We start from the raw sequence: 24,453 nt of genomic DNA, 5'->3' as shown, positions 1-24,453 counted from the left end.
CAAGCACTTGGTAAAGATGTTGAAAAAGGCCAGAGCTCAAGAAGCCTGAAATCAGTCCCTTACAAGGTAAGGTACACACCAAACACGAGACCAGTGGAAGGAAGTGGGAGGAAACAAAAAAGAATTTTAAGCACTTTCTTATCGGTTAGCAAGTACTCCTTTCTCTCATCTATTCTGAATGGAGGGCAGTCATCACGGCTTGTTTTAAGCCTTCTTTTAAGTGTCCTATTCTTTCTTTTGTGCTGCATCCCAGCATGGTACATGTGTCAATATGTTCCAAACCAGAATACAAAAATGTTATCCCAGCGCTTCATCATTAATTTTAGAGCACTTTTAACATTGAAGAAATGTACGTCTCAAAATGAGCAAAAGAACCTAAGAATAATGTGCATATTTGAAATGTGCAGTCATTAAAACAAAATACCCCTCAGGCATCATTGGGATTGATATTTCAGCTGGTTTTACACCTATACTGTTAGTTTTAATACAGGCCCAGCACTAGCACTTACCCAGTGCTACGCCACGACTGACCTTGAAAATAGGATTTCTGTGGTGAAACAAGAAATACAATATGATATGAATGAGGATTGGAAGAAAATAAGGCATTTTTTACAGCTATCTAAAATATATGCTATGTTTTCAGGGTTTTGTTAAAATACAGGTATAGATGAAAAAGTAGCATTGTCTACAATGAATATTCAAGGAATGGCTTTGGTCCTCTCTTATTTTCAGGCCTTAGGTGATTACTTTGTGGTACACTACAATATTAACATAATGGGAAAAATTATGTGCAGTACAAGATGAGCTTTCATTTTGTGCTGATTATGTATGTTTGTGCACTGATTTCTGTTCTTTAAGATGCCTAGATCCCACTTCTTCAAATAAATGAAACAGACAATCCCCAGCACCCAGTAGAGTGGCTCCCACACATGTCCCAGAGGTGTGTGCTCACTGTGGGACCGAAAGGAAATTTTAGCCATGCTTTGCCTGGAAGTTGCTCACCAGATCTCTCTATACTTACATACAATTATTTCATTTCAGCTGGATGCTTTCCCTGGACCTGCCAGCTGTTCTGAGATACTTTGTGCCAAGTTTGGACCAGTTGGTCACAGGCAGTTAATTCACCCACTTTTTATTTTTGTTCTCAGTAATTTCCCATAGTTCCCCTTAATGTCTGGAAAAACAGACAAATTCTCCAGCTCGTTGGGAAAGAGTCATACACTAGATCAGTTTACAGTAGCATGAAGAAATATGTTTCCAGAAGACACATACAGAAGAGAGTGGAACCAGTGAGGACCCTGACAGGCTGAACAAAACAGCAATAAATGCAGATCACGTAGTGTCAAATCAAGGCTTGGTTAACAGATGCCAAACAGTAGAGTTAAATCTGCAGTAAAAGATAGGTTTGAAAGACATTCTGATTGCATCTTCTCTTTTTGTTGTTAGGATTTTTTTTTTTAATTACACATTTTTTGTAGTAAAAAAAGATGGAGAAGATGAGAATTCTGCCTGAAGAGGAGAGCGCAAAAAGACAACTCAGGTTATTTTGAATACGTTGTTCTTATTTTGATGGAGCCGAATCAGAAAGACAACCGCTCTTTGAGAGAACAATCCAGCAGAAGGCTCCCAGATATGAATCAGAAGATTGTCTCACTTATGCAATGAGTCATATCAGGCGCCGCGCATCTCCCGCGAGGTGCTGTGTGCCCACATTTCCCCAGGGGGCTCTGATCTCCTTCCAGCATCTGTCCCTAAATGCCTGCTGATGCAAGTCTGATCCGTTCTGTAGTTTAAGCTAAAACTGTTCCCCCTGCGGTTGCCTCATGCTTCTGGCCTCGAGAAAGTAATCTGTGTTGCTCTTTTTCCGTAAGACTTACTCTCAATCATCTGGTAAATGCTATAACTGACCTTCAGACCACATACACGTACCGCATGTCTCGCAGTTTCTCAACTTGGGAAGGAGGAGTTACCCTTGTTGAATGGAACAGGCAGCGTTCAAAAAAAAAAAAAAAAAATCTCAGAAATATTAACTTCTTACATAAAACTTTTTATAACTTACATAAATTTTTTTTCTGAAAACTCAAGTGTCACGGGAAGACAACCGCTGCCCTGATTACACAGTGTTTTGTTTGTGGAATGCCTAACACATGCTTGCAAGGAGAAAGTCATCTCTCTCTTTTTTTTTATAGTCAATAAACTTTCCAAAGTACAGAAAATACACATTAATTTCCTGCAAGCAAAGGGGATATTTGTCTCAGCCAAGAAAAGAAACACTACTTGGTTGCTCTTCTAACAAAAAGAACATTAGGAACAGGCATATTAAGAGATCTAAGGCTTATTGTGGTTATGTGAACCATTGGATATGAATCATATTAAAACTGTATGGCCTTTAATGAAGAGCTCTATCATGTGCCAATGACAGAAACCATGAAATATTTTTAAATGCACAAACCCCTTTCTTTTTAAAATGGTCTGCTGCTTACATATAAAGACAGAAGCAGTTTTTTCAGCCTTTTTCTGTATTGTCATACCTTTTGGAAAGGATGAAGAAGGATGAAGAAAACTCATCTTCAAATCAAGCCATGCATATTTTTTCTTTCCAGGCTTCAAGTGATCTTAAGAACTAAATTCAGGTACTAAGCAACCTACTTGCCCTTTTTGGCAATGTGTTTGACACAGCACAAATGTGCAAAGCCATTTCTATGTGAAAGTGAACAAGATATTTTTTATACTCAAATACATCTGGTGTGAGGGTTTAAAGAATACTCCTGAGCTTTCAGAGAAGTCGCTTTTCCAGCACTAGAAAGTAACCGAGGGGAAAACTGGATTACTGTCTAGGTGAGAATTGATACATTACTACTAAGAGCTCATTGGAAGCTGTGGCTTTAAGGAGCTGTAGGTTTTGTCTGTAGACTTTTAGACTCACCCGAGCTTTATTCCAGTTATTGGCAAAACTTGCATAGCCTTCACAGGGAGAAAAATGGACTTCTTGTCCAGAGCAGTACAAAGAGCATATTCTCAAGTACAATGTGCTCCCTCCCATTCCCATAGTCAGACAACATATGCTTATTAAGCAGGACTTGAATAAAAGCCAAAAAGTGAAATTTGCTGATAATAATATGCATGCAAAGATGTTAATAATTAGTTGAGAATGCATATCATAACACACAGCATGATGTTTTCTCTGTAGTCTCATACAACACAGAATGGTTTAGTTTGAAGTTAATTTAATTCAACCCCTGGGACAAAAACAGGGTCTTTTTAATATATTTTTTACTCTTTTCTTTTCTTTTCTTTTCTTTTCTTTTCTTTTCTTTTCTTTTCTTTTCTTTTCTTTTCTTTTCTTTTCTTTTCTTTTCTTTTCTTTTCTTTTCTTTTCTTTTCTTTTCTTTTCTTTTCTTTCATTTCTTTCCTTTTCATTTGCAAAAGCAATATGGTTTGGTTAAACTGAAAGAGTCAGTCAACAGGTATTTCCTGAAAATATTTTCCATAAAGAGTTGAATGTGGGTCTCCAGAATGAAAACTGATACTTTCTTTTTTTAATTTTCCAGCCAAAGGTTTCTATGATCTTGATTCTTTAAAATAGGCTGCCTGGATCAGCGCCCAGAACCAGCTAGTTCCATGTGATGTTTGTGGGCGTACTTTCCTTCCAGGCAGACTGATCATACACCCAAAGTCCTGTAAACTGAAACCTGCAGCATGAAGTGAATAGAGCATGCTTGCATACACACACGCTCACACACACTTGTACGTGTGTGTGTGTGCATGAATACACATGTGTGTGCCTTTCATACAAGCAGCAAGAGAAATAAAATCCAACTGGAAAGCCATGGGAGTGAAAACTGCAGTTCATTGTCAAATCACGTGGTACAAAAGTCTCCAGAGTAAAAACAACAGTCTCTACTGAGGATAAGTTCAAATATGGTGATAGTTAGCCCAACAGTAGCAAATATCTTTCCTCATTTCAGAGTTTCATGTAGCACCACCTTGAAAACACAACTTGAGAGAGATGACAAGAGAAAGAGAAGGCTTGAAAGCAATGCTAAGTATCATATTCTGTCTTTTGATCCTGATTTAGGAGATTGAGATTAGATATTAGGAGGAAGTTTTTCTCCCAGAGGGTGGTGAGGCACTGGAACAGGTTGCCCAAGGAGGCTGTGGATGCCCCATCCCTGGAGGCATTCAAGGCCAGGCTGGATGTGGCTCTGGGCAGCCTGGTCTGGTGGTTGGTGACTCTGCACATAGCAGGGGGTTGAAACTCGACGATCACTGTTGTCCTTTTCAAACCAGGCCATTCTATGTTTCTATGATTCTATGATCCTCTGCTTTGATGGGTTTGGGAGAACCCAACAGAAGGATTTTCCCAGTTTGTTTCTGATTCATTTTGCTGCTCTCCTCTCCCTTGACCTAATGTAACATGCTCTGCAGTCCCACTCCTTTCACAGCCTTTCAGATTTAGATATCTGTGTCTTTGAAAGAACTTGTGCCTGGTGTATGCATTTCTTAAGTTATATGTCATGTTTTGGTATTCAGCAAGGGACAGAAAGAAATAAGATTTTTCACTGCAGAGATTCCCAAGAGTATATCAGAGGTACTCGTCTTGTGATCTTGCTTTTCAGAAGGTCTGTGAGACAAGGAGAGATGGTTTAGTGTCTGAGTTTCCTTGTCAGCAGGTACATTTGTCTACATGACTTGCCCTGAGGCCAGTCACCTACTGCTTCAGAAACTGAGACTTCAGAAGACTTTTAGGAAATGACAGTTTTGATGAGAAGAGGAATCTCAACAGAAGCAAAGACAAGGGGATGTTGATCAGGAAAACTGTCTTTCAACAATGATTTGCCTTTCCTCCCATCAGTGTTTTCTGGTCAGAGTAAGGACCTGCAAATGAATTGGGCTAATGAGAGAACCCATGTAGCATCTTTGTTGTCGTTTTTGCTTTGATTTTTGGGTTTAGGTTGTCTCCCTACCCTACCCCCTGATCCATCAGTGGATGATGGTTCACTGACTCCAAACAGAGCTTAAATCCACTCAGTACCCAATGTTCATAGCCTTATGGTACAGTACTGTTTATGAAGCTGCTGACTGTCACATACAGACATTCCCTTACAAAGGGATATATTTATGGGGAGGAAGCAGAGCCAGGCTGTTTTCAGAAAACACCTCAAAATAACCTCTTCTTGGAGTACTTCTTGCCTAAGAATGATATCCAGTGTGATTTATGCTCAGCTTTATTAAGCAACCTGCCAAAAATTATATGTTAGAGGAGCGTGTCTTTGTCACAAGCCTGATAAAACATATTCTTCTGTCAAGTCGACACAAGTACAGTGTGTCATTATCTGCCCTCTGTGACAGATGTGATCATAACAGAGTGTCAGGGTGTGTGTTATAGAGGAAAGCACTAGCAGAGGTGTTTGATTGTGTCATTTTTAAAAATTCTATGTTACATTGCAGAATCAGTATCAAAACACATCCATGAGTAGGTCAAACACATGAAGGAAGCAATACTAACGCTTAGCAAGGCACAGCAGAGAGTACTTTTTATTGTTATCTGAGTTTGAAGTGTTTTATTAAATAGTCAGTGAGGTTATTCAGAAGATATGACAAAATCCGGTACAAGCTGTTAAGCAGCAGTAGGGGCTTTCTGTATCTTATGTGTGTTTTCACCTTCAGACATAAAACCCTGGAGGTGTCTCTTCTGCACCGTGTGAATTTTCCCAGAAGATTTGCAACTACTGTTGTACTTACACAGAGCAGATTAAATGAATGTCCTCATACACATAAAATGAAATATGTGTATCAGATTCTTTTCTTTTCTGAGATATCAAGCTCTGTGATTTTTGTTGTAAGTGAAATGAGGAGTGATACCATTGTTTAGTTATTAGAGGAACACTCCTGGCTCCAGCTCTGGCGGACTGTTCATTCAGACAGAATTCTTTGGCGAAAGTAATTTCCAGAACAATCAATGGCACATCAGAAGCCTTTCATCTTCAGAATGAGAATTGCATTGTTTGATGATAGATGTCTTCAGAAGTTAAAAGGTTCAATTTCTGCTTTACAGCACAAAGCTGTGTAAACGCTGCAGATCTGTCCCAGTGAGTGTCTCCAATGTGAGGAGAGTCACCAGTGGAGTAACCACTACTATCCTTCAACTTTTAGGCTGGGACCATGAATATGACTTGGGGGATAAAGAGGGGCAGTGGTTTGTGATTGCCGTATGGGGAGCTTTGGCAGGCAACATGAACTGCAAGAACCTGGAATCTGTTGTAATTCACAAAGGTGCTGGCCCACTGATGAGTGGCTTGATAGTTGGAGGATTATAAGTGTAATGCACTCTCACTTTTTTGTCCTCTCTTCCATACCTCGGATCCATCATTTTTCAGACATGATTCTTATTTGCCACATCTGCCTCACTGAGTCACGAGGCTTCATTACAGCCAGAAGTGGTTTTAAATGAAATAAACACCTTTTGTGTGGACAGTAAAATCTTCGGCATTAAGTATCTATCCCAGCTTTTCAGAAGGATTGAGCTGACAGAATCCTTGTACCATTCTGAAAGTTGGACTCAGGGTCCTGCTGACTTTAGCTCTGTCAGAAATTTTACCCAGAACATTTCTTCCGTATTTCATTTTAAGTTTTTCTTCCTATCTATTTTTCCTTTTCAGGATTATTATCCCAAAAAGCAATAAAATTTGTCTGACAAACTAAGCAGAATGACTATAAGCACTCACAAATTATCATAGAATTATAGAATCACAGAATGGCTTCAGTTGGAAAGGACCTTGAAGACTCATCATATTCTAACCCCCATGCTATGGCCATGTTTGCCACTCACCAGAGCCCATCCAAGCTGGCTTTGAACACCTCCACGAATGGTATACACCCACAGATCTCTGGGCAGCTTATGCCAGGCCTCACTGTCCTCTGAGTGAAGAATTCCTTTCTAACATCTCACCTAAATCTCTCCTCTTTTAGTTTAATGGTGTTCCTCCTTGTCCTATTACTATCCAACTGTGAAAAAAGTTGGTCTCCATACTTTTGGTGTTGTGTATCTTACCCAGAAATAGCCCTGCACAGGAGCTTTTATCTTAAGCCTGAAGTACAATTTCCATGTTCATTCTTCAACTTGGCAAAGTGAGAACTGCTTTTGTCTGTAAGTTACTGCAGCAGAGGTCTGAATTTAGCACGGTATCTGTGAAACAGGAAGCCTTACCACTCACAGATGCAAGACACTATTGCACTGTGAAGGCTGTTGATGAGACAAGGGCATATACAAACTCAGCAGGAAGCAGCAGCTCTCACAGAAAACTCAGAGGTTGTGATACCCCCTTCCCTCATAGCATCCATATTACTGATGTAGTGATTTTCAAAATACACAAGGATACAGAAAGCACTGACAGTAGAGAGTATCATCTGCTTCAAACACTACAGAAGTATCATCATCGCTCTCACCTTCAGGTTACTCTTTCATAAGCTTTTCAGCTATGCTTACTGGTCCTGACCTCAGTTTGTGCCGATGGTGATGGTGAATTCTGTGGCAAGATTTGCTCACAGGGTAAAGCACTGGCAATGTTTTTATGGTTTGTGCTTAGCAGAGTTGAAGTGTGATCTTACAAGCTTTGTTTGCTATTGCTTGGAATTTATCATTCAGACTATTTTTTGCAGAAGAGGAAAAGGAAATGAGCAACTGAACTACTTTGCCTGCTTTGTTTCTATACTTCAGTAATTTGTCACTTAATCTTATCTCATCCAGTTGGCTCACAGAGATTCTGAGCTCAAACTCATGTTTCCTACTGGTACACTACATTTTAGGAATTGAAAAATGTTTTCCTGTACTTTAAAAACAATGACATTTCATCTAGTTTGCTACAAATGTGCTGACAGCAGCTGAAAATGTTCCTGGGCAAAATGTAGAGAAAGTCAGAACCTGAGCTGACAATAAAAGTTCAGCATTAAACAAATGCATGTCCTCAATTAGACTGCAAACACACTCTCTAATTGTTTTCATTCAATCTGTTGAATCTACTATTCACATTAAAGAAAGTCATTCTAGAAGAGCAGTCCTGAAGATCTTAGAAATTTAAATAAGTTTAGCTGTAGACTTCAAAAATGGGATATTAGTGAATGAAGCCATAGCTGCAGATAAGGACTATAAGTGAAGTGGTACAGTTTAGCAAACTGAGAATATTTCAGTGCTTTAGTTACTGTACGAGTCTCAAAAGATCTCATATACTGAAAAGTGGTAGGAAAAACTGTGTAGTAGGCTTCCACAAAAGGGCTTCATATACCCATTTTTTAAAGACTGCCAGGACTTATCAGACTGCATCCTGAGGAACAGAAAGCCTGCAAATGTAATGTCAGTTTCTGTTTGAAATGTAGCATAGAATGTACATACTCACAGATCTGTTAGATCTCTCTCGATGAAATAGACATGAAAAATTATGGCACTGCGTAGAAATCAGACTTTCAGCTGTCTTATCCACTGGCAGTGTGCAGGCTTACAATTTAGTGAAGGCTTTGTAAACATAAAATTTGATACTGCACTCATTGAAGACAGTCGGTCACAGTGGCACACGAATATAGGATGAGCTCTGAAAAGCAAGGGGTTGATCAGATATCAATATGTATGTCCCTAAACCAAATTATTCCCTGGAGGATTCTTTGATGGTATGAAATCCTTCATGATTTTTGTTTGCTTAACAACAGTATTGGACTAGTGAGAATTATGTATATTTTTATTATCCAGTTGGACTTTATCTAGCTGGTTGGTGTATGGTGAAGAAGGCTCTCATCTGAATCTGTGTTTTCTTCAGGAATCCTGCCTGCCCAGGTGTATAGTTTTGCTCCTTTCTCACTGGGATAGTGTTTTCTGAATTCTGCATTTTTATTTTATAACAACCAAATTTGCCTCAAGTGAGTTTGCTGTAACTAGAGACATGTCACACTCAACAAAACAGTAGGGTTGTGAAACAGAGGGATCCAGTTGCTGTGTTCCAGTGAGCTCCACTAGGAAGGAGGAGTGACCAGCCTGGAAAACCCTCACAAAAGATGCCTGAGGAAGTTCTGCAGCCAGAAGCGACAGAAGGTGGGATATTTTTCAGTCTGGATATTCACTCATCAGTGCAAACAGTGTATTTGTTCCAATCGTATTAACTGATTCCCTCATGGCATCCACATTACTGATGTAGTGATTTTCAAAATACACAAGGATACAGAAAGCACTGACAGTAGAGAGTATATCATCTGCTTCGAACACTACAGAAGTATCATCATTGGTCTCCCCCCCAGTTTACTCTTTCATGTGCTTTTCTGCTATGCTTACTGGTTCACTGCATCCTCTCCAAAAACTTTCTCATGCTTCTTCTGCTTCTCTTCCAGCTATTTCCTCTTGAACATAAACGTACTGCTTGTCTTTAGCTACCTCAAGACAAACTAAGATTCTTAAAATTCTAATTATGGTTGTGGTCTGATATTTGGAGGCAACTACTGTCATACTGTTTTCACTCATGCTGCATTTGTCTTGCCTATTTAGATTTATAAATGTTTGGAACAGGGACATTCAGAAGACAGAATTCTGAACCTGGATATTCCATTGATTCAGTTCCCAGTCCACTGAGATATGCAATATTACTGACACTAGTGCATTGCAAGGGTTAGGGATTCATCCTAAAACTATCTTAGAAAAAGAAAACTTCTGGTATCTGCAGTTCAAGAAAAAAATGTTATAATCTGCAAAAGGTTGAGAAGAGAATCATGGATTTCTAGTCTTATGACTAGAAAATCTACTTGATAAGTAAGAGGAGCTTATACGACTTAACTTTTCAAAGAGAAGATTAAGAAGTTCTTCACTGATGACTGGTACATATCCAAATTAAAAGCCCTTCTTTAAAGAAGAAAAGATTTAACAAACTGTAAGGGCAGAAATTTGATGCTAGGCAAACTCAGAAATAAGAAGTCAGACAGAAATTTCAAACACTGGAACAGTTCATTGAGATTTGCAGTGGGATTATCTATGGCATGTTTTTTATAAACTAATCATGGAGTTTTTACAAATAAATAAGTGAATTCAAGCTGATCTTGTATTACAAAATAGTCTATGTAACATTGGAGTTGAAGATTCTTACAGATTATGATGAAACATAATATTGGACATAGTTTTGAGGGGGAAAAAAAATGTAAAAAGCTGAGAAATACAATAAAAGCACCCAATGATGTATGTGAATGAGGTAGCTAATACTTCAGTGGTAGCAATTAAAATGTAAAAAATAAAATATGAATGACTTTTAAGCCTTTGTGTCTTTGGTAGCCTTATATTTGAAGCGTATTGTTCTCAACCCCATCAAACACCTGAATAACAGGAGAAAACTGCTTGTGAAAGCAAGAACAGGTGACGTCAGACAGGACTGACATCTGGATTTGGAATTTGAATTAGACTGCAAAGTCTGATTGGGATTAAAAGAAAGAAATGGTGAGAGGTCCCTGAACACAGAAGAGAGAGAATCTGAAATGAAGACTGCCTGCCAGTCTAGTCGGAGAGAGGAGACTGGTTTCAAAACAAGTGAGGTCCTTACATTTCTTCTTTTCCTGTGTGGGGAAAGATGTGCCCTTGGTAGCTAAAAGAACATGTAAAACTAAACAGTTAGGGATGTGGCTCTTTCAGATTAGTTTCATGCTTTACTTTTGCAATACATCTCTCTATTCGTTTAAAAGCTGGAAAGAAGGAGGAACAACTCCAGATGCACCTTTTGATAAAATCAGGTTTCCAAGATCTTTTCTGCCTTCTTACTCTTTGTACAAGCGCTGGGCATGTTAGCATATAGGAGGCAGGCAGGATATTTCAGGAGCAAAATAAGAGCATAGACTGCAGTGCCACATTTTAGTAGTTTTGCAGTGTGCAATCTGGGCAGTCTGCTAACAAAAGAGAAACAATGTACCTGGAGCAGTCCAGGCACAGATTAGTATGAAAATACTGTAAAAAGTCACCACAGCTCTCCTGTAGTTGCGTTCCTCCTTCCTGCTGTGCTCTACCACTTAGCACCAAGAGCACATACAGTCACAGGATTCCAGTTCCATTTATTTAACCTTGAGATGCTGTGTGCCTGTATTACAAGTTTATCCCATTCAGGTAATACAGTGGACTAGCTACCAAATTCTTCACTGATGTGCTATTAGAGATACCTGGTAGCATTTCCAGAATATCTGGTTTAGTAAAACTTGCATTTTATAAAAGACAAGGGGGGATGTTTATGATCTGTGAAGCTGAACTGCTGTGTAGGATCCCTATCAATGAAGAATGAAGGGATCTTCTATCCTGTAGAGTTCACATCAAGAGCACACATGTTATGGATGTCTGTAAATTTCTTACTTGAGCTAAAAAAAGGTTTCTAGAGTCTTACTAGAGCTATAGTCTCATTTATTCCTGAGTGTGATCCTGTCAAACATTGGTAGAATTTGCTACTTTAAATTAAAAATGCACTCAGAGACGGGGAGTTGGTAATGTTATGTCCCAAGGTCTCAGGCCAGCAACTCTGGACCAGATCTAGTGCTAACATCCATCTTCAGGGTGCAGATTTCACACAAGGCTGGGAGATTCACAGAAGCCCAAAAAGCTGAAGGAGAAAAGGCTCTTCTCATTAGCTGGTGCACCTTCATAACAGTTCTCACAATCCAGCCCCAGGTACAGGGAAAGAACAACTCAGAGTTTCCTGAAACTAAACTTTAAGACAACACAGCCCTTATTCAGTCTAGTTTTGTTTTTCCTTTTTTTTTTTGAGAGAGAGAGATTCCTTAGTCCAGTTTATAGCCTCCATCTGTCTGTATCATCCAACATTTGAGTCCGGCAGTTGTTTTCATGCTTGAAACTTGATTGCAACACCGAAGATGGTAGTTTTACTTGGCAGGCTCACTTCTGGGATAGATTTTCACAGTGTCTTTGCAAATTTACTTCTTATAGAGTAGTTTCATTCATTTAAAGAAAATGGCATAGAAAATTATGGGCAATATAATTATACTGATGATACTTTGATATTGATTTTACAACTACAGCAAGAAATCACTATTCATTTAGCTTCTAAAAGCTGTAGTACCATCCTGAAATGGACCAGCTCGAGGAGAGACATTTAGAGACAGTTTTCATTAACAAAATCCTATGATAGAATACTGAAGCCTTACTCTTCTCACTGGTGAAAACAATTACGAGAAGATATCTCAACTGACACTGAGAGCAGTGGTCTCTATGTTTATCAGAAATACAGAGTAGAGCAGGACAAGGATGGCAGTCATCGAGAGCAGAGTTCCAGGATATATCCACTGTTTTCTACTCTCTGGTCATACAGATGTTTCTGATTAGTTCAGCTTGGTCCAGCCAGAAGGTTTGTGACTTTCTGAAAGTAAAGGCTGTAACTGAAGCTGATCTACAGTGTGGCTGTGCTCCATACTGAAGCACTGCATTTAAATGTTCAACTACTTTTAATTTATCATGACGTGACACTGAAGGAAGTCTGTTGAAACATCATAGTGCGAATAGGCAAACATGCTCTGTTTGCAGGCCCATTTTGCCTTCAAACAACCTCAGTGGTGCTGAGATCAGATTCTAAGCTCCAAAAAATATCTTAGGTATCCCAATTCTTGTAGCATTTCTCATTGTGCTCTACGTTATGTTTGGGATCAATAGTAAGAACTTTTTGAAAACTGAGAAATACATCTTAAATGTGAAACATTTTTTTTCAATTACGTGTTTTTCCAGAAAACTTGGATAAGTATTTGTAAATCCTCTGATTTACAAATATAAGTAATAACTTGGATAAGTAATTGTAAATCCTCCTTGGGCTGGGAGAAACAAAGCAAGAAAGTGAAAACAACATTTTACCACATCTGGAAAGTTGTCTATATGTCCATATTCAGTAGCGTAATTGTAAAAGCAGCAAGAACGGTACAGGATAAAAATAGAGGACTGAACCATTTCTACAATTTTGGCTTCATGTGTATATCTTCTCCCACCTTACATTTTTCTTCATCCAAAGAAATTTGAGGTTCAAACATCACCCAAAGAAATTGCCTCCTCCAATTTAATTTCACTTGTTTTGCAAATGCTACGCCTGTGGAAGAAATAATGTTGCAACTACAGCATATATATTTTAATGACAGAGCTGCATATGCAGCAGTTTCCTACCAGACTCCACTTCCATGATTTTTCTAAACCTCAAGGCTTATGGAGTGTCAGACACACAACACAGAAACGTGTTTGGAAAGCATTTTGTTTTGTTACGAACTTATAACTAATGTTGGCAACTGCCTGTATTACAGTAAGTGCATCCCCTTCTAGATGAGCTGTTTTGCATAAAACCTCACTAAATGATATTACAGTATCAAGAGGGTTATATTTTGGAACTGGAGTCATCTCACAATAGCACATAGTGGTTGAGTATTGGCCTAAGTATAAAAAGGGAGAAGTTATCTGCTGGAGGCATTAACATACGTTTATATGGTTTTTTTTTTCCCGTGTCACTGTCTGTTCATTCAGCTTGAAATGACTGACCACTCTGTATCTGCAGGAGACATTTGAAAAACTACCGTGCACATTTGGGAAAGAAATCGTCTGATCTGACCTGTTTGCTTGTGAGTCAATGTAGCCCAGCAGGTGGCAATATAAGCACTTCTCGTAATTTGAAATCATTAACCTCTTGTCATCCAATAGCATTTAGTCATTTATAGCTTTAGGTTGCATGGAAAATAAGACTCAACACTGAAGGTGATTTTAATCTAAATAATGCAAATTCCATGTGTAGAGTCTGACATTCTTTCCACCTTCGGGTCCTTCTTGTGTCTTTGGGATTTACAAAGCATTATTACATTCATCTCAGGTTGAACAGAGGATCTTGCAGCTGCTGAGAGTGGATTACATCTAGAAACACAACTCAGATATTCTTTTTCTTTTTGAGTGGCTTTTTGAAAGTTGACAGCAAACTCTGATCAGAGATTTCTGCTGAACTGCTGTTCTAAGCAGGTTTAACTTATGAGTCACATGAAATAAATATTTTTATCTGGTTAGAGTTTCAAAAGTTTTGCTCTATCTTTGATTAATCAGCCTTCTTCAAAAGCTCAGTATAACTTTTAGCTCAAGTCTCCTGAACGCCAATTACTTTCGTACATAAATTTATACTGAGCAGAATGTTTTACTTCTAAACCCACTCAAATGAAGAGCTCATGGGGGGGGAAAAAAAAAAGAAAGAAAGAAAGAAAGAAAAAAAGAAAAAAAGAGTGTACTTTGCAAAGAATATATTTAAGGAAGATATTTCTAGCTATAAGCTACTTTTGTTAACAGGCCTGTGTATCTGTAAATGCTTAGAGAAAGTGAGCCTAGTGGAAATTGAGTTTTCTTCCAGGCTTCTGGGTACTAAAGTAACTGGAGAGTTTCCCAGGGGGAAATTAAGAAAGAAAAGTGCTGGAGAGCATCTGGGAACTCTGCATGTACTCTAAGAGATCTGACAGACACTAATAACTGTAAGACTTTGCACTCCCTTCTCACCTTCCCATCTCCAAGTACTTTAAAAACAGATATTAGTTGGGGTTTGCAGCCTGTGCCAGGACAATCCCTTACTGCCATTTAAGGGCTGAGGAACTGCTTAAAATTCATATTACATGTTGCAAGACCATTTTCAGAATAAGTCAGCTGCAGGTAGGCCATGTACAAATGAGAGATTGGCTCACTCTAGGCATCATTGCTGAGTACCAGGTGCCCTTCTCTCTCACGAAGAAATCCTCCAACAATTTCCAAACCCACCACGCACAGCAGAAGCCAGGAGATATCCTTACATGATGTGAGAACCATTCAGAGGACACAAAACAAAAATCTCACATGCTGCACTGCAGTTTTCTCAGCATTTGATCCTTAGCCGTCTGGTACAGTACTTGCCCTCTAGTTGTTTTAAATTCATTTGGTTTATTTGTTTCCAATTTCTTTCCTGTTTTGCTCTTCTCAAAAACAGAACAGAACAAGACAAGCCTGTCTCAGTCCCAGACATAGGCCTGATCCAGAGGAGATCACTATCTGCCTTCTGTCCAAGCTGTTGCAAGAGGCTAGGAGAGGGCTCTTGTTTTATCTTGATAGGTTCAGGTTAGCAGGTTGGCAGGTTGCTCATGGCTGTGGCAAGAGCAGAGGCTCTCTCACTGGCAGGAAAGAGCATCTTTCTGTGTCATCCTGCCAGACGGCCGCTCATGGGATTGGACTGCAGTCCAGCAGGCCAACACTTTGTCACAGTGCTTTTCATGAGCTGCGGCTCCCTGGCCCCAGGGCCCACCCTTCAGATGCAGCCCACATGGGAGGAAAGCACCAGGACTCTGGCCCACCACCACCATCTGGATTTGATGAAAAGAACCCAGGCTCACGGCCACCCAGCAAGCGTGGGCACGGACAACTCCTTTAGCCCAGCTCTCTGCCATTGCATGGGCCCCCAGCTGCCAGGCGGGCCTTGCCTGAGTGACAGTGCAGCTTTGCTGTTAGCTTGCTTCAACCCAGGCAAGGAGGAGTGGGAGGTGCGCGAGCAAGAGTGTGTTTGGGAGGTGCCTGCTGGAGTATGGGAACTGTTAGCAGCTTCCAGTGCTCCTCCATATCATCATCCCCTGCTGCATACCACCCACAGCCTGCATCAAGGGGTTCACTTGCTTTGTGGCAGCTTCCCCTACCCAGAACAGCCCCCACCACACCACAGCCAGGCTACCTGATTCTGCAGCGAACTCAGCACAGTCTCCATCATGTGCCAGGCTCCACAGCTACCCGTGGAAGCAGCTGTCCCCTCCCACAGCCCACAGCAGATTGCCTAGTGCCATCAGAAGAGCCATCAGAAGAGATTGGTTGGAGTCTGGGCTTCCCAAGACTGAAATACACCACAGAAAGAAAGAATTTCCTGGTTATTTTTCCCTAGGAGAGGAAATCTAAGTTATGCTCATCAGAGTATGTCATAAGGCTGAAATTTCTTGGTGCCCTGCAAAGTTACATTTGTTTAAAAAACATGTCTACTGGGAAAAAAAAAAAAAAACCAACACAAAACCACAAAAACAGAAATACCAGTAGTGCAGGCAGAGAGGTGAGTCTTTCCTCCCTTCTATTTCCTTTTATCTATCTATCTAACCATGACTGTGTTAGCTTGCTTCAAGTGTCAGCTGACATATTTTAAACACTGCCAAATCTTTATGGGGAAAGTTGATGTGTAAGCATAGTACATGCTGTACCACAGACTTGGAATTTTACGGACCAGAAATCTGGTGGAAGATCATATTTGCAAAACGAAAGAAAAAGAGAGAGAAAGACTGACGCCTGAATCTTGTTCTCATATCAGAGAATACACTGAAATTACTTTTTCTTTCAGTGGTGTAACTGAGACCAGACTTTGGCTGCAATCATGTATTCTTTCATAGGCAGAAGACCACAGCCACCTTCGGGATAATGGTCAATTATATAACCATCAGGCTGCCTTTCCTGTGCAGGTGGTGCAATGTTGTATTGCATGTTCCTTCTCCCCAGATATCTGACTTACTAGATCTGCAGAAGTCACAGTCTCTATGAGCTGTTTGTAACAAAGAAGGAAATAATGGTCAAATTCAAATGAGCCACAGTTTAAGTCCAGACTGGAATACTGCAAAAGCTAGGGCTGGAAAGGAAGAATTTGTTCTAAGGTTTCAGCTCATCTAATTAACATAGAGCAGAAATAGGCTGGGGGAAGCTGTTTGGCACCTGTAAATGTCTGCAGGTGCTCAGCATCAATTTAGATGAGGCTCAGTGTGAGAATCCACAAGTGTAAGAAGAAATTGGACTATTCCCCGCACATACATGCAGGATTACAAGGAACAGAAGGAATAACTTTTACAATATCCTCCTGACCCTGAATTCACCTCATCCTTTTTCAGTACATAAACTACTGTTAATATCAGATGTGACACACTGCAGTTTGATGTAAGCCAGTACAAAATCACACATGGTTCTTTTAGAGAAATGAGGCAACTGGACAGAATCAAAGTTGGCCATATTTCCACCATTTCCTGTGTGCACCTGATATTTGCTTCTACATGTTCTCAATTTCTATTGGAAACACAGCACATCTTGCACAGTAATGCCAAACAAAAGGAAATGTTTGCATCCTTACCAAAGCTCAGTGGTGGTTCATGTTTATCCTGGCTACATAATTTACCTCTCAAAACCTGTAGTGAACCCTCAGATAAGCATTACAGGGTGGTGAAATACATTTAAAGCCAAGAGGCAGCTTTCCCAGTCTCTTATTCATTGCGTTATGGAAGAGAAGAACAGAGGATGTGGTGCCCATGGTGTGCACAGAGATGGGGAAGAGCTTTCGGTGTCCCACAGATGGTGCTTGCAGAATATAGGTGCAAAATTCTAGCAAAGCTGATCAGAGCATGAACCTAGCTTTGGAAAAGAGCCTGCTAGGTAGTGGAGCAGTGGCTATTGTATCTTCCACTCCTCACCAGTATCAGAAGGTGCCAGGAGGAGCAGCTGAAACTGCTGGTAGAAGGAGTGCGGTAACCAACTGCATTTTGAGAGCTGCCACCTGTATTAAGTAGGGGGAATGGCTGGCAGCTGACTACAACAAAGAGCACTCTCCAGGGAGATGATGCTGTTCTTACTCATTGATCTGCTGTGTCAGCTTTTCCAGATGCTAAAGCCAGTATGTCATCTTCAGTTGGGTTTTCTCTCACCACAGGCATTAGTTGGACTCTACCAGCAGCCAGACTCTCAATCTGTGTTCTTGTCATGACCCACACTGAAACAGTGCTTTCAGGTCAAGTTTCTGACCTGGAGATAAAAGGAAGGGCTGTAAAATTTAAAAGTGATTCCAAAAGAATTTATAAATATTTTAAAATAAAATGTATCCTCTTCCTTCACCAGACTGTTGACTATATGTCACGTAAGCACTGGAAAATTCCTGTTGAGAACAAAACTTCTGAAGTTGCAATGACCACCACTGATTAACTCAGTTCATGGAGGTCCTGAACATAGTATACATCTGCAAATATGACGAGCAGTGCTGGAGCTTTGCAACTATTCACCAGTTAAATAGTTTGCAAAGTATCAACTGATAAGGAAACTGAGAATTTAGAATACTGAATTATCAGTAGCTTCTGCCTAATACTTGCCTCTTATCTTTGTCCATACTACAAGCTCTCCAGACTATGCATCTGTAAAATGTTCTAGGAATAACTGTTCTTAGCAAAGTGCAGGTAATATGAAGCACTCACCCATTTTAGGTCTGCAGGATACAGAGAAATCCTCAAATTAAATACCTTCAGATACACAGAAGTATTATTTATGGTCATGTCCGATGACTTTTACAGTCATAGATTTTTTGCCCTGAACTTTATATTTTTATTAGTCAGTTATTACTGAAAGCCAGTCAATATCGAGAGAAAAAAACACCCAGTTTGCAGTCTGAATACACCCCTTAAAGTAAGCAGTATACACAGCACAACTTTGGATGTGTTCTTCTGTGTGTTTGTATACCTGTCTCTGTTACACAAAGGGAAAGAACAGAAGATTGCTTCAGAAATCAGCTAAGGAGGTGAAATACATGTGGCAGGATTTTGTTCCAGCATCTGTAAGGCTAATTATTATATACTCAATTTACTTCCTCTTCATGAAGTATGAAATTTGCTCACAATTATGGGTGCAACACAAATGTGTCACTCTGTGAAAGCTGATATACTGTGTCAGGAAACACCACAAGAATGGGTTTTATCAAAAAACAGGGACTGGGTGAACCTGGCAAGTTGCAAGATGTGGGTAGCCAAAAGATTATCATTCCCAGTGGATTAATTTTTATAATATGAACTGCACTTCATGTTTGTTCTGTTAGAACACGAAATACATGCTGTCATTGGAAAGGAGTACCGTAGTTTTAAAGCAAGGACAAAAGCTCTATCACAAACAAATGTTTGTTTTCTGAGAGTGCGTTTTGGTCGTGTGGGGCACTCCTGGACCTCCACTCTGTCACCAATGTGTCACATAACACCACAGATACACGGTCCCCAGCTTCCACATGAGGTGCTACTGAGCCCTCCCAGCAATGCTGCCTCACCATTAACCAGGGAATTGCAGATGTTCCATGCACAGCGCTGTTGTTAGTCACAAAGCATAAAAAAACAAACCCATCCACTTTCTGGAGCCTTTCATAGAATCATGGAATGGCTTGGGTTGGAAGGGACCTGAAGGATCATCAATTCCAACTCCCCTGCCGCATGCAGGGCCACCAATCTCCATATCTAATACTAGACCAGGCTGCCCAGGTCCCATCCAACCTGGCCTTTCAAATGACCCTTTCTATTCTTCAGGCCTTGAATTTTAACTTTCAGTCGATTGGGCTTTTGTGTAAGTCAATTTTTGTATTAAATAACCAAAGCCAAAATCCTGGACGAAGCAAATAAAGATATTGTGATTGATTACTCAGAGCCAAAAGCCAGTGGGGCATTTCCAGGGGTGTTGTTCTCTAGCTGAGTTGTTTGTTTCATATTAGTTGATTGTTCTGTGAGCATTCAAATACTCTCTATTTCTAGAAAATTCTAGTAAGTTCTCTAAAAACTCCCTGTTTTCTAGTAAAACCATAATTTTCTTCTTTGGCAATGGAGTTGCAACATAGTCTTGTCTCATCACAAAAAAGTTATGAAGAATTAGCAGTAAATACTTAAGTGAAGCAACTCCTTAGATATGCAAAACAACACTCACAATCTGGGTATTTCTGAAGGCTCAAATTCTCCATTTTTCATTGGGTCTGTATCATTACAACTAGTATTTTGGAAATTGCTTTTATTATCTTTGCCTCTAAAAGACAGATTTATTTAGTTTAAAGGACTGTTTTGATGGGAAAGTTTTTGTTTAGGTTAATTTCTTCCTTTAAGCTGCAAATCTGAAACCTAATAGCATCAGTTCACCTCTTCTTTCCAAATCAAATCAGAATGTCATGCCTTTTCTCTGACATGTTATGCAGATTTTTCAGTGCCTTTTGTCCGTTTTCCTTTCTTTATTGCTCAACATAGCTCAGGTACATTAGTTTTCTCTTCTTCATAGCTGAGAAATGAAAAAGCCCCGGTGATGCTGCCCACCTACAATCCCTAAGTTATTCGTAATAAAATACAAACAGATGAGTGACTGCTGTGTGAAATATATGTAAAATACTGGTCTCTGTTAAAGCTTTGTGGTACAATTTGAAGCTTCAAGAGAAATGTTATTCAAAAGCAAAAAAATAAAAGTGCTGATAAAAATTGCCTCAGAGCTTTGTCAGTATGCTGATGCCCTGTGTGACTCATGGCAGCTGCAGAACACAGTTCTGATTTCATCTTTATATTAGGCTTTCTTGTATTCCTAATTACAAGCGCATAAAGGAGCTTGGAAATAATAAGAATTCTTTTCCTTTTATGCTCATAGTGTTTATGCAGTCCCAGAGTGTTTATCCAAAGCATACTTGTTTCCAAAGGATAATGACATTGGTACTCCTCTTCAGTGAAGCGGGCAAACCAAACAGCATAATTTTAAGTAGAAACAGCAACCACAAAAATAATAATACAAACATGCTAAGGAAAGTGCCTGATATCTCTGTTCAGCCACCCTGATTCCTTCCTTTTAGCTGTTCCTCTCTGATTTAGACTTAAGCCCATTAATACCTCCCTTCTGCAACTTGCTCTCTATGTTCAAACACTAACCCTTGAACTTACATTAGCACAACAGATGTCATGCCAACCCTTTCCTTTATATGCAGTTGTACACCTACAGTAGTTTGTCAAAACTGAAGCGTTCTCTTCATAATAAAGGAATATAGAGTTTTATAACTGTGACTAATTTCTGCTGTTTGCAATTTTTCTGCAATTAGTATTTGGAAAATAATTATTAAATAGCTTGGAGTTTGTGTTTTGTTTGTTTGTTTGTTTGCTTTTTGTTTTGTTTTTTATGCTTTGAAACTGTTTCCAGGCTTACTTAGATTAAAATTTACATTGCTACCATCTGACTCACTTAAGCTGCAAGATACATGCTCATATCTTCACTCCAGCTAGTGTTTTTCACTAGCATTACAACAGCATTTTTGTGTAAGCAGAATCAGCCTTACTGCATAAAACAATATAAAAAGACAGTAAGATCCATCCTGCAGCTCCTTTCTGTTGATGTCCAGGTGCAGCATAGCTCTAAAGCTCATGTAGCTAACTTAGAAGTCTGAGCTCTAGCAGTTCAAAATGATCATCCAAGACTACATATCAACATGGCCGGGGGAGGGAGGAATGCGTGGGGACAAAAATAAATAGATGAAATAAATAAAAAATGAATATATTTTGAACTTTCTTGAAAAATTAAAACAAAAAACAAAAAACAAGTAAAACCCCTTCCTGTGTCTGTTTCATGAATGAAATCAATCAGTCAAACAAACAAACAAATACATACTTGGTGGAAACAGTAAATTTCCTTTTTAGATCACAATCAGAGAAATAATAAAATAGGAAATATACATCAGGCTAGTGAGCAGCATCCTTTTTTCTTGACAACTATGTTATCAGGAAGCTCTCCAAGGCAGGGCATCACCAGTCTTAGTCCCTTACTCTGCCTGATGGGGTGGAAACAGTCATCTGCCTTTGATGCATCCCACCATGCCAAGCAGTACCTGGGAGGGCTGGAACAGGGCTTGCTAATGTAACTTGCTAGCTGTCCTATTTTAAAGTTTTCCATTTGGTATAAAGAACTGAAGAGTTGTTGGAAGATACAGGTGCTTTATCTTAAGAGACTGTCAAGGCGTCCACCAATGCAAACAGCTTCTGCAGCCTTTTTTGTGCAGTAAGCATTCATACAATGTCAACGGTCTCTTTTAAGCATTTTTTAGTTAATCTTTTCTGAGATGGAAGACACAACTGCAAATTCCTTCTCTGCCTGAATAGCGTCAAGCTGAACTTGTCACCTACCTCAGTATGGCTTATTCCATGTCTGAGGGACAAGCATGGTGCTGTTCACTCAGAAAGTGCCACCCTGTTTAAATTGTGACTTTGCAACCACTGACCATATCTCCAGAATTTTTCCTATCAGCAGTAATCTACAGAGTATGCTGGGAAGGCACAATGAGCCTTGGAAAGAGAGGGAACAAAGTATGGAGCAGTACTCTGGTTTTTGTTTTTCCTTCTGATTTTGCTTGTCTGCAAATGCAGCAGAAAAACTAGGGGTTTTCCTTTAATAAACATATGACCAAAGATGGATCCAGGGAAGGCCAGGCCAAGTTCTCCCAGTCTAATTTTATGGGACTAGGAGGCTCAGCTCAGTCAGCCTCAGAGCCCCTGAAGGCAGTCACTGCTGCTGCCATGTCCACCCTGTCCACTTCCCCTGCTACCCTTCTTGCCCTTCCCTTTTGACTTGTGCATCAGTGCCTGTGGCAGCAGCACAGAGGGATTTCTGCTCCATGGTAGGTCAGAGGCACTGAAATACAGGAAATAATAGCAATACAGTTATGTAGTGTCTGCCGCAGAAAGGAAGTAAAAGCTATTTTAACTTATCTTGGTGTAAGCAGGCACAGTAGAAATTCCACATGCAACAAACATAATGACTCATATTAAAAGTATCTTGGCTACAGTGTGATTTTATAAGGTGTGTATGCCCAAAGACCTAGACTTACAGTTACAAACAAAGAAGCAAACAAAGAAACAAACAAAAGAGAGAAAGAAAACCAATTCCTGTTTCAGAGTTACCATCCCAAAATACTCAACAATTAGTTACGTCCCCTGGAAGCAAAGTCCTTTATCCTGCCTGCAGCTTCTCTGGGTCTGTGGAGCTGTTACAGTGGTTGCATTTTATTATGAGGCATTGCCTGTGATAGTATTATCAGACTCTCCAGACATGATAGCATGAGGTAGCTGTCACTGTGCTGCTGTAGTATATAGTCTGTCACTGAACTTTTCCATAACGTAACTGAAACTATCACAAGAAATAACTTAGGTTTGGTTGGTATGTAAGTACGCACAGCTTGTGTGCTGGGATGGTAGTGAAAAGTGCCATTTCATAGCAAGAAAGAAGGGTCCTAGCTCGTGTTTCTTTCATTGTTGCCAGTTGCAGCTTCTTTTACCCAAAGAGAGTCAAATATGCTGCTAAGTGCTTGCAAAGCCCTGGAATGTGTGGTTTACAGCGGCATTAAGAACTGACCTATAATTACAAATAGACATGGCACTAGTAATCTATTTGGTAAGCTCCTGAAATGCTGACTATTTCATTCCTTCTTATAGACTGAATTTAGGTTGTACAGAGGCAGGAGAAGCAGTGGGTCATAGTTTCCCCTGCCTCCCCTTTGGTTTGTTTTTTTTTTGGCAAGCAAAAAGGCTTTTTCAGAAACTATCTGGTTGTGAACAGCATCCTTTCCCTTCACAGCCTGCTAGATGTACTGACTTGTGTGAGTCTGAAATCTAGCCATCACCTATGACCAGAGTACCAGCCCTAAATACAGTGTTTAGAGACCAAAACTAGAAATTCTGTCTTTGGTGTTTTGTTGCTATTGATATAAAATTAGAATATTTCCAAGTCAGATCAAGTATTTTTTTTTAAGTAATTGAAGTTTTCAGTAGAACAGCAAGCACTAAGAAGTGAAGCCTTCTTGGGGTTCTTTTAAATCAAGAGTCATGTAGAACCTAAGAAAATTTATTCCAAAATGTCCACTTGCTCTGGTCAGTGCTATACAAAATCAATTTCTGTATTTAACTGAGCATTATAAAGAACAGGAATGAGAGATTATGCCCAACTGTTCTTTCTTGAATATATTTAGAAAATGCTGTTTTCCATTGCACGCATTTACCCACTTACTTCAGCAATGACATATTTTGAATCTGAACCCCGGAGATTAAACTTTATGGCAATGGCAGAAAATTTAGCCGATGAGGCAATGCCATGTGAATAAATCATCATTTAAGAGTTTCAGTTTCAAGAGTTATATCAGAATTCCTATTGCTAGTCCTAAATGATGAAAGAGATGATTTCAGGATGGCTGTTTTAGGAAGAGGTAGGTACTAGCTGAATAAACCCCTATTAAAATTTTCAGTACCTTATGCTCAGTGGTTCTCATTATTCACCAAGTGACATTAATCCAAACTCTGAGTCCTTCAGAATGCTTTTTCTTTGCTAAATATTTTGACAAGAAAAACAGTAATAAAACTGCTTGATCTGCAACATTTAGAAGAGTGTTTTAATTTTTGTCTTCTACAGGGCTAAGATGTCATGATGAGGTGTACTAAGAGTAGTAGCTGGAAGTGGAAAATGCTCAAAATTCTTACCAGAAGAGAAGCTAGAAAGGTCTATCTTCTTATGCAGGTGGAAGCCTTGCTCTGTGCCCCAAGCTAGATGGGCAATGGTTATGGCTCTGCTCCACTTTAGACATGATTTTGGAGGTGGAAGTTGAGCACTACTGCTAAGGGACTAATGAGAGTTTGAATGAAAAGCAA

The sequence above is a fragment of the Tetrao urogallus genome, assembly GCF_951394365.1.
Source record: "Tetrao urogallus genome assembly, chromosome: Z".
NCBI lineage: Eukaryota > Metazoa > Chordata > Aves > Galliformes > Phasianidae > Tetrao > Tetrao urogallus.
Note: the sequence above shows the minus strand (reverse complement) of the source record.